The sequence below is a fragment of the Henckelia pumila genome, chromosome 2 (genome assembly GCF_033568475.1).
Source record: "Henckelia pumila isolate YLH828 chromosome 2, ASM3356847v2, whole genome shotgun sequence".
Lineage (NCBI taxonomy): Eukaryota > Viridiplantae > Streptophyta > Magnoliopsida > Lamiales > Gesneriaceae > Henckelia > Henckelia pumila.
In genome coordinates, this window is record NC_133121.1 from 110,242,796 (window position 1) to 110,255,102 (window position 12,307).

The following is a 12,307-nucleotide window of genomic DNA, read 5'->3' on the forward strand; positions in this document are numbered from 1 at the left end:
TCATTACAATATTAATTATGCATATACGTTGAAATGTAATGTAGTAACCCAGATTCTATTTTAAGATAATAATATGTTAAACATGATTAAGGGTTGATAATTAATCAATTTCGGAGTGTTATTGAACTTCGGAAGAGAATATGAGCTTTTGACTTTGGGGCGGATCGGAAGCTCCGAACCCAGATCGGAAGCTCCGATCCTAGCCACTTCGGAAGCTCATCGGAAGCACAGAGATCGGAAGCTTCGATCCTGGAACGGACGTTCCGATCTCCAGCTGCCAGTAATGCTCGATGACTCAGCCACGAGTTTTGACAAGTGTTGAACGTAGAGCAGATCGGAAGCTCCGATCACCCGATCGAACGTTCCAATCCCGACGTGTCACACATGCATGCAATGAGCTGGATCAGAAGCTCCGATCCTGAAATCGGAAGTTCCGATCCTGGCCGATAATTTTGCCTATAAATAGGGCTCGTTCGATTTCATTTTGAAATACGAATTCCCGAGTTTCCTTCTACAGTTATATAGTGTGAGATATACATTTGAGAGCCCTATCGGTTATAATAGAGGTTCTGGAATAACCAAGGTGTGGTTATAGTCATCCGGGACTAGCGACTCCAAAGGGCTAACTACGGACGAAGGTATGGTTCGGGAATCTATTTAAGTTTTGGGAGTACTTATTAGCTTAGTTAAGACTTATAGAATTTATGTAGTGATACGGTGAACTTGTGAATATAGGCTTGGAACCTAGGATCTTACTATACTTGAACTAGCCTAGAGGTACGTACACATTGACTGAGATTGCCAGCGAGTATACTAGTTTATATATTGCATTTATTTGGCATTATTATATGACATGATGTACGATTTACCGTTTTTCATATTCATATGTCATGTGCATATACACGTTGAGCCTATACCTTGTTATACCTGATTATAGAGCCGCTCAGCTCTATACTCGATAGTCTGTCACTGAGAGTACCGCGACGGCGGGGGCATTTATGTCTGTCTACTCTGGTGTACTAGACGAGTGTGGTTGCACCCGGAGGTTGATCCGTGCGGTGGCAACACTCATGTGGCGCCGTTTCTGAGCATGATTTTTCAGATGACCCTGTACCAGTCATCATGTTGCATGCATTATATACATATGTTTACTCATGTCTATGTACTGGGCGTTAGCGCTCACGTCCTAGTTGTTATCTTGGACACCCTATTCCATGGGGCAGGTCGCAGGATGGACGGAGCTGGTAGTTCAAGGCAGAACTAGGGAGCAGGAGCCTTGAGGATTGTTACGCCTTAAACGCATACAAATATCGTGTTATGAGATTAATGTTTTTAATGCATTAACAAGTCTCATAATATTATTTTTTGATGATTACAAAACTCGGTTAATTGTTACTAACCATTTAAAGTGAGATTTTACAGATTAAATTTATTGATGATTAAATTCTTGGAAGCTATTTTGAAGCTATACATGTATTTATAAAGTCTTGTATTGCTCATTGAATGGATGAAACATTGTTAAGAGATATGAAGAAAAAGACAAGAAGAAGCCAAAATATGGAGCAGCAACTTCCGAAAATTACTGGGAATTTTCTAGGCATTGAAATCCGATCTTCATCCGTCATAATCGTGATGAGGAAGTTTTACATGTGCTGTCCAAATTTGAGAGCAATCCAACGGCTAGATATGAAGTTATAATTTTTCCACAAAATTTGTGCAGCACCTATTTCTGCAGAACTTGAAGTGAAGGATGAAGAATCAAATTCTGAAAATTACTGGACGTGCTTGAGACAACCAAATAAAATCTCCACCGATCAAAATCAATATCAGGATGTTTTAAAACTTTTATCAAAATTTCATATCAATCCAACGGCTAGATATGTAGTTATGATTTTTACACAAAGGTTGCACAGTACCTATTTCTGCAGAACATGAAGCAAATGATGAAGATTCAACTTCAGAAATTAACTGGGATTGTTTGAGACATCTAAATCAAATCTTCACCAATCAGATTCAAATTTAGGATGTTTTACAACCTCTATGTAAAATTTAGATCAATCCAACGGATGGATATGGAGATATGAATTTTTCAAATTTGTTGCATAGAACAAGTTCGAAAACTTGATGAAGTGACTTCCGAAAATTACTGGAAATGTTTGACTCGTTAAAATCAAATCTTCACCGTTCAGAATGAATATCCAGATGTTTTAAATCTTCAGTTCAAATTTCAGATCAATCCAACGGTTAGATTGGAAGATATGATTTTTCCACAAAATCCGCTCAGTGATGGAAAAAGATGGCAGCGGAGCCGAACACTTTTTGTCTCTCCTTGACTTCTTAACACACGCTCCAAGCACTCAAATCAGATTCAAATCTTTGCCAACTATAAATAGAGGTCATCCAAGTTCATTTGGAGACATCCCAACTCATCTCTTCTCTCCTTTGCAAGCAATTTCTCACTATCAAAGTGTTTGTGTGATATATTTGAGAGTGTTTGTAAAAATAGTTTGTGAGTTGGTTGTGCTATTGTTGTAAACACTTGAGTGTGAAGCCAAGTGTGTTGTGCTATCGTTGTAAACACTTGAGTGTGAAGCCAAGTGTTGTGTTGTGGCTATCCTTGGAGCCCTTAAGGCCAAGTGTTCGAGTTGTATCGGCGCGGTGATCGTGTTGAGTTGTACGGCTATCCTTGGAGCCATCAAGGCCAAGAGTTGAAGTGCTAGTGGATCCTTGGTTAATCAATCTTAACCAAGAAAGGGAGACGTAGACGATTTATCGTCGAACTTCCATAAACATATCCTATCTCATTTATCGCTTTATTTCTTTTACGCATTTATTTACCGCATTTATTTTTGATTGCTTTAAGTCTTTCGCTTGCATACTTGCATAATCGCTTTAAATTGCTAAAGTTGCCAATAGAACCTAAATCCCCCCCCCCCCCATTAGGTTCTAACAAGTGGTATCAGAGACACCTTTTTACAAAATATTTTCAAAAAGGCTCTATGGCAAATCTAGCGAGCGACTATGCTCAAGGGCAATCAACAAATCGTCCTCCTCTTTTCAATGGCATAAACTATGGATATTGGAAAAACCGAATGTCCCTATATATCCAATCCGTAGATTATGATCTTTGGAAAGTTACTGTGAAAGGTCCCTACATACCTACTAAAGAGGTTGAGGGTGTCAAAATTCCCAAGGGAATGGACGACTTTTCCAAGGAGGACATGCGATTAATTTCTCAAAATGCTAAAGCCATGAATATTCTTCATTGTTCCTTAGATATGAATGAGTACAACCGGATCTCAATGTGCTCATCCGCTAAAGAGATATGGGACAAGTTGGAGATATGCCATGAAGGGACTAATCAATTCAAAGAGACGAAGATCGATTTACTCCAACTCAAATATGAAACATTCGAGATGGAATCAAACGAAGATGTAGATACTATGTTCCGAAGGCTTACTCAAATTATCAATGAGCTAGCCCAACTCGGGGAACAATATCCAACCAAACAAGTGTGGAGGAGAGCTCTACGTGCCTTACCCAAGGAGTGGGATGCCAAGAGGACGGCCATCATCGAGTCAAACAAAGGCGACACCGCATCCTACGATCTTGATCAACTACATGGGACTCTAAAAACCCATGAGCTGGAATTATCAACAAGGAAGGAATTAAATAAAGAAGATACCAAGGCAAAGGGGATTGCTCTATCTAGCCAATCCAAAGAAGATGATGATGATGATGATATGCCGCTCTTCGCAAGAAAGTTCAAACGATTCATGCGAGGAAACAAATTCCAAAAGAAGCCGGATAAGGAAGTTACTTGCTACAACTGTCAACAACAAGGCCACTATGCAAATGAGTGTCCTCTTAAGAAGAAAGTTGACAAGGAAAAGAAGAAAGCACTTCTAGCCACTTGGAGCGATAGCGACGATGACGAGGAGGAAGCCAACATCTGCCTCATGGCTAAAAGTGATGACATCTTCTCCGACGACGATGATGAGGGAAATAGGAAAATTGTTTTCCCTAGCATATGGTATCTAGACAGTGAATGTTCTAGACATATGACGGGGAACAAGGAGCTACTTCAATCAATCAAACCAAAGGAGAAGGGAACTGTCACCTTTGGAGACAACAACAAAGGAGTAATTGAAGGAATCGGCTCAGTAGGTATATCTAAATCTTGCTTGATTGATGATGTACTCCTAGTGAAAGGGCTTAAACATAATCTACTAAGCATAAGTCAATTGTGCGATAGAGGTTATGAATTCAAATTCACTCCCCAACACTGTACTATATCACTCACGACTGACAAATCCATAAATTTCAAAGGATATAGAAGTGAAAATGTATACAAGGTTTCTTTAAATAATTTATCTTTATCAAATATCAAAAGCCTTGTATCCTTGAATGTTGATGACAACATTTTTTGGCATAGACGACTAGGTCACGTTGGTCCTAATACCATAGAAAAACTTTTTAAACTTGATTTAGTTGTTGGTATGTCAAAACTCAATTTAAAATTAGATTCTGTTTGTGATGCGTGTCAACTTGACAAACATATAAGAGAATCTTTTAAAAGCAAAAATTTTATATCAACTTCTATGCCCCTTGAACTTCTTCACCTAGATCTATGTGGTCCCTCGAGGAACGCTGGCCTAGGAGGAAAGCTTTATGCATTTGTCATTATGGATGATTTCTCACGATTCACGTGGACATTATTTTTAGCCCACAAAAATGATGCCTTTGATTATTTTAAAACTTTTGTGAAACGTGTTGATAATGAGAAAAATCTTTCAATAAAGCAGATCCGTAGTGACCACGGAACTGAATTTCAAAATGAGAGTTTTTCAAACTTTTGTGAAGAGAAAGGCATCGGTCACAATTTTTCTTGTCCTAGGACTCCTCAACAAGGGGTCGTTGAGAGGAAAAATAGGACACTTGTGGAGATTGCGAGGACCATGATATGTGAGCATTCTCTACCAAAATATTTTTGGGCTGAAGCAATGAACACTGCCTGTTACATTATCAATCGCGTATCAATAAGGCCAATTCTCAAGAAAACTCCATATGAATTATGGAGAGGGAGAAAGCCTAACATTTCTTACTTTCGAGCTTTCGATTCCAAATGCTACATACATAACAATGGTAAGGACAACCTTGGCAAATTTGATGCCAAATCCGACAAAGGTATCTTTCTCGGATATTCTACCTCAAGTAAGGCCTTTAGAGTTTTTAATAAACGCATTTTACTTGTTGAAGAATCTATGCATGTTATTTTTGATGAATCTATGTCTACTATTGTTCGCACTAACATTGATGATGTAGAATTACTCGAAGAAGAGTTGGCTTCCTCAAGCCTAAATGATATAGATGTTTCCGTTGAGGAAACACCACTTCCGAAGGATTGGACGCTTCACAAAGATCACCCAATGGATCTTATCATCGGAAGTCCTTCGAATGGAGTAGCCACTCGTTCTTCTCTTATTAATATTTGCAATCATCTTGCTTTTGTTTCGCATGTTGAACCTAAGTGTATTGATGATGCTTTATTAGATGATTCTTGGATTATTGCTATGCAAGATGAGTTGAATGAGTTTAAACACAATAATGTTTGGAATCTTGTTCCTAGGCCGCACGATAGATCTATCATAGGAACTAAATGGGTGTTTAGGAATAAACTTGACGAGCATGGTACTATCACTAGAAATAAAGCTAGGCTTGTAGCAAAAGGATATAGTCAAGAAGAAGACATAGATTATGATGAAACTTATGCGCCTGTTGCTAGACTAGAATCTATTCGCATGCTACTTGCTTTGCTTGCTCTAGAAATTTTAAGTTATTTCAAATGGATGTCAAAAGTGCTTTTCTTAATGGTGAATTGAAAGAGGAGGTGTACATTGAACAACCTGATGGCTTTGTTGATGCATTATTACCTGATCATGTGTATAGACTAAACAAAGCTTTGTATGGTTTGAAACAAGCTCCTCGAGCTTGGTATGAAAAACTATCAACTTTCTTTATTTCAAATGATTTTTCAAGAGGAAAGATTGATATTACTTTGTTTACCAAACATGACAAAGATGATTTATTAATTGTGCAAATTTATGTTGATGACATAATTTTTGGTTCTACTAATGAAACTCTTTGTCAAGAATTCTCTAAGTTGATGCAGGAACACTTCGAGATGAGTATGATGGGGGAACTTAACTATTTCCTCGGATTACAAATCAAACAGTGTAAGGATGAGTTCTTTGTGAACCAAAGCAAATACATCAAGGAGATTCTAAAGAAGTTTGGAATGGAGAACACAAAATCATCATCTACACCGATGAGCACAACAATCAGACTCGACAAGGATGAAAATGGTAAAACTGTAGATCAATCTTCCTTTCATAGTATGATTGACTCCTTATTATATGCTACTGCTAGTAGACCGGACATTATGTTTAGTGTTTGCCTGTGTGCACGATTTTAATCATGTCCAAAAGAATCACATTTGTTCGCCTTAAAACGCATTTTCAAATATCTTTCAAATACTCCAAATCTCGGCTTGTGGTATTCGAAAAATTCTTTCTTTGATTTAAAAGCATATTGTGATGCCGACTTTGGTGGATATAAGGTGGACCGTAAAAGCACTAGTGGAACTTGTTTCTTTTTAGAAAACTGTTTAGTTTCTTGGTTTTCAAAGAAACAAAATTGTGTTGCGTTGTCAACGACCGAAGCCGAATATATGGCTGCTGGTAGTTGTTGTGCGCAAATTCTTTGGATGAAGCATCAATTGCTCGACTATGACGTCTCTTTTTCAAAAATCCCTATTTTCTGTGACAACACTAGCGCCATATGTCTAACAAAGAATCCGATTCAACATTCGCGCACCAAACATATTGACATTCGTCATCATTTTATTCGTGACCACATCGAACGAAATAAAGTTGAACTTCAATATGTTGACACGACAAATCAAATTGCCGATATTTTTACAAAACCACTAGATGAAAATACTTTTATTCGTTTGCGTGGTGAACTTGGCATGATTGAGTTGTAATCACTTGTTGACATATTCTAAAGATAATGACATATTAAGGGGGAGCTTAATATAAAATTTGAGTAACTTAATTTTGGATAATACAAATTAATTGTATTTATTCAATATTATACGCTCATATTTTGTTATTTATGTAAAATTTATGTGTTGCATTTTAGAAATCATATTTCAATTCTCATGTTTTTGCATACTTTTCCAGTCTTTTTGATTATCACAAAAAGGGGGAGAATTAGTTTGGTTAAATACTTTAACTAAAGGAGAGAGTTAGTATGGTTAAATGCATGAAGAATAAAATCGCTTATTTGATAAACAAACTCTTCTTCACTAATTGTTTAATTTAGGGGGAGTTTTATTCATGCAATTATATTGTGCAAATTTAAATTATTTATTTAATATTGTACATTTATTTCTCCTATTTAACCAAGTTTTGTGATCATCAAAAAGGGGGAGATTGTTACGCCTTAAACGCATACAAATCTCGTGTTATGAGATTAATGTTTTTAATGCATTAACAAGTTTCATAATATTATTTTTTGATGATTACAAAACTCGGTTAATTGTTACTAACCATTTAAAGTGAGATTTTACAGATTAGATTTATTGATGATTAAATTCTTGGAAGCTATTTTGAAGCTATACATGTATTTATAAAGTCTTGTATTGCTCATTGAATGGATGAAACATTGTTAAGAGATATGAAGAAAAAGACAAGAAGAAGCCAAAGTATAGAACAACAACTTCCAAAAATTACTGGGAATTTTCTAGATATTGAAATCCGATCTTCACCAGTCATAATCGTTATGAGGAAGTTTTACATGTGCTGTCCAAATTTGAGAGCAATCCAACGGCTAGATATGAAGTTATGATTTTTCCACAAAAGTTGTGCAACACCTATTTCTGCAAAACTTGAAGTGAAGGATGAAGAATCAAATTCTGAAAATTACTGGACGTGCTTGAGACATCCAAATAAAATCTCACCGATCAAAATCAATATCAGGATGTTTGAAAACTTATATCCAAATTTCATATCAATCCAACGGCTAGATATGAAGTTATGATTTTTCCACAAAGGTTGCACAATACCTATTTCTGCAGAACATGAAGCAAATGATGAAGATTCAATTTCAGAAATTAACTGGGATTGTTTAAGACATCCAAATCAAATCTTCACCAATCAGATTCAAATTTAGGATGTTTTACAACCTCTGTGTAAATTCAGATCAATCCAATGGATGGATATGGGGATATGAATTTTTCAAATTTGTTGCACAGAACAAGTTTGAAAACTTGATGAAGTGACTTCCAAAAATTATTGGAAATGTTTGACTCGTTAAAATCAAATCTTCACCGTTCAGAATGAAGATCCAGATGTTTTAAAGCTTCAGTTCAAATTTCAGATCAATACAACGGTTAGATTGGAAGATATGATTTTTCCACAAAATCTGCTCAGTGCTGGAAAAAGATGGCAGCAGCGCCGAACACTTTTTGTCTCTCCTTGACTTCTTAACACACGCTCCAAGCACTCAAATCAGATTCAAATCTTTGCCAACTATAAATAGAGGTCATCCAAGTTCATTTGGAGACATCCCAACTCATCTCTTCTCTCCTTTGCAAGCAATTTCTCACTATCAAAGTGTTTGTGTGATATATTTGAGAGTGTTTGTAAAAATAGTTTGTGAGTTGGTTGTGCTATTGTTGTAAACACTTGAGTGTGAAGCCAAGTGTGTTGTGCTATCGTTGTAAGCACTTGAGTGTGAAGCCAAGTGTTGTGTTGTGGCTATCCTTGGAGCCCTTAAGGCCAAGTGTTCGAGTTGTATCGGCGCGGTGATCGTGTTGAGTTGTACGGCTATCCTTGGAGCCATCAAGGCCAAGAGTTGAAGTGCTAGTGGATCCTTGGTTAATCAATCTTAACCAAGAAAGGGAGACGTAGACGATTTATCGTCGAACTTCCATAAACATATCCTATCTCATTTATCGCTTTATTTCTTTTACGCATTTATTTACCGCATTTATTTTTGATTACTTTAAGTCTTTCGCTTGCATACTTGCATAATCGCTTTAAATTGCTAAAGTTGCCAATAGAACCTAAATCCCCCCCCCCCATTAGGTTCTAACAAGTGGTATCAGAGACACCTTTTTACAAAATATTTTCAAAAAGGCTCTATGGCAAATCTAGCGAGCGACTATGCTCAAGGGCAATCAACAAATCGTCCTCCTCTTTTCAATGGCATAAACTACGGATATTGGAAAAACCGAATGTCCCTATATATCCAATCTGTAGATTATGATCTTTGGAAAGTTACTGTGAAAGGTCCCTACATACCTACTAAAGAGGTTGAGGGTGTCAAAATTCTCAAGGGAATGGACGACTTTTCCAAGGAGGACATGCGATTAATTTCTCAAAATGCTAAAGCCATGAATATTCTTCATTGTTCCTTAGATATGAATGAGTACAACCGGATCTCAATGTGCTCATCCGCTAAAGAGATATGGGACAAGTTGGAGATATGCCATGAAGGGACTAATCAATTCAAAGAGACGAAGATCGATCTACTCCAACTCAAATATGAAACATTCGAGATGGAATCAAACGAAGATGTAGATACTATGTTCCGAAGGCTTACTCAAATTATCAATGAGCTAGCCCAACTCGGGGAACAATATCCAACCAAACAAGTGTGGAGGAGAGCTCTACGCGCCTTACCCAAGGAGTGGGATGCCAAGAGGACGACCATCATCGAGTCAAACAAAGGCGACACCGCATCCTACGATCTTGATCAACTACATGGGACTCTAAAAACCCATTAGGTTCTAACAAGGATTTTATTATACAGCATGATTCGTTATAGCTGTATAATGTTTACTGTTTAAGGTTTCGATTTGGTTGTATCACTACAGATTTAAGCCTGGATTATGTTACTAAGCTGATATGTAAATTATGGTTTTGTTTCCGCATGTTTTACTATGTTAAGTTATTTTGCTGTATTAAGTTTAATGCATGCTATTAGTTGCCAGTTAGTAGGTGATACCATGCAGGGTCACTACATGTAAACTCTCACATCACATGAATGATTTGGGTACTACTCAAAAGGTAGTATTTCATTAACCGGCCGATTTTGGTGTCATGATTAGTAAATAATTAGCATTCATTTCATTGTTATCACTTAATTTTATGATTAAAAATGAATTAAAAGACGTGCCCTGAATTTCGTCGTGATGATTCTCTACTCGTCTCTGGGTGCATGCAACGATTAAAATGCGAATGAATCTAGTTTAAACAATGTGCGTGCTCTACTTGATAAAAAAAACTATAGTAAGTTCGTGTTATACGATCTCACATACAGGGGCGGAGCTAAGATTCAAAAGTATTTGTTGTTGGCTCCGTCTCATTTTAGAAATATATGAGTGAAAATTCAGTTAAAATCGAACCGAAATTTCTAAATCAAATTAACATTTTTTTCTATAAAACGTGCCGATTGAACTTTACTTCGAAGACCGAAAAAAATCAAACAAAAAAAAATTTATTATTTTGATTAGTAACCAAATTAAGCGATCTCGATCTTTTATATTTTTTTTTTTAAAAAATCAAATCTTCTTAAAAAATTGTAGTTAGAAATTGAATTATATAAATTTAAATTATCTATTCAAAAATATATTTTTCAAGTCTAGTTCTATTATACAATAAAATTTTATCAAAAAATTTAAATATATTAAATTTTTTTATAAATATTAGGTTTGTTCACTAAACAAAACTACTATGTTAAAATCCGAAACATAAAAGACCTAACCAATATTTTTAAAATCTAAAACCGAGCTTCTGAATAAACTGAACCGATTTTTCAGATGAATTCAACTCGGTAGCTTATTTCAATTGAAATTGATATTTTATGCTCAACTTAGACTGTAATTGATGTATGTCCCTGATATGTCGATACATGCTCTTTCGGTTTAAAAATAACTTTTAAATTTTTATTTTTTTCATTTTCTGAAATACTTAATTAGAAAATTTCAATCATCCAAAAAATTTACAACAAACGGTCACTTTTCAAATCTCATAATTATTGAATTTTCAATTATTCGAACTAGAAAAATCACAATACAAGCTCAATAATAATTGCAAAGTCAATAATTCTCAAATATTTCAATTTTTTACCAATTTATTATTTTTCCTAAATTTCGCAACAATAGTTTTTAGGAAAAAAAATCTAAACTTGAAAATTCATATGTATAATAAATCAATCTTATCGCAACTAAATATTCGACAAAATTTTAGAGTTGTCAAACTTATCTCAAAATCGCATAATTTCAAAACTCAAATACGACAATAAACCAACCAAAAAAATGTAATAGTGTTCTATTTTTAATTTTTTTACATGAGGCAGAAATATTTTTTTAACTTTTAAAACTACTAATTTTTTTTTAAATAGGTGGGGCTGAAGCACACCCTAGCCTAAGGGTGGCTTCGCCCCTGCTCACATTTCTTTATTTGTGATATGAGTCGACGACCAATCATGCTCATGTTTATAATAAAAAATAATAATTTTTATATAAAAATATGTTTTCTCATAGGTGATCAAATAGAGATATGTCGTCATTAGTAGAAATATGTATCTTGTGATATGATTTATCCATGAGACGGATTGATCTTGCTCTTATTTATAACAAAAAGTAATATTTTTGACATGAGAAAATACTACATTTTCCATAGATAACCCAAACAATTGATATGTCTCACGAGTCACGACCGTCTAATCATAGTTGTTGTGTAGTAGTTTATAGTCTTGCAAAATTCTTCAACACGCATATTTCATGGAAATGGTATGCCGATCGAAGAATTGATGCATGCATATAAAATGGATTAACATCGTCGACAATGTGTCGCGGCGGGAGATGGTGGTCACTATACATCAACTGAATTCATACTTTGTTCGAAGGGACTGTCTCGATCAATATTGTCTGAGATTATTTTCTTAACAAAAAACTCTTGTAAGACGATCTCACAGATCAAATTTGTGAGGTTAGTATCTTATTTGAATCATGAAAAAATATTATTTTTTATGTCAAAAATATTATTTTTTATTGTAAATATGGGCAGTTTGACCATCAACAAATAAAAATTTGTGACACACTTCACATGAGGCATACTCTATTTTTTTTTTTTGGCTCATGCTTGTTAGAGTCTTATATTTAAATAAATAAATAAATAAATATATAATAATAAAATTTTTGGTTTATTATTGTTATTCTTTCGTTTATTTCTAA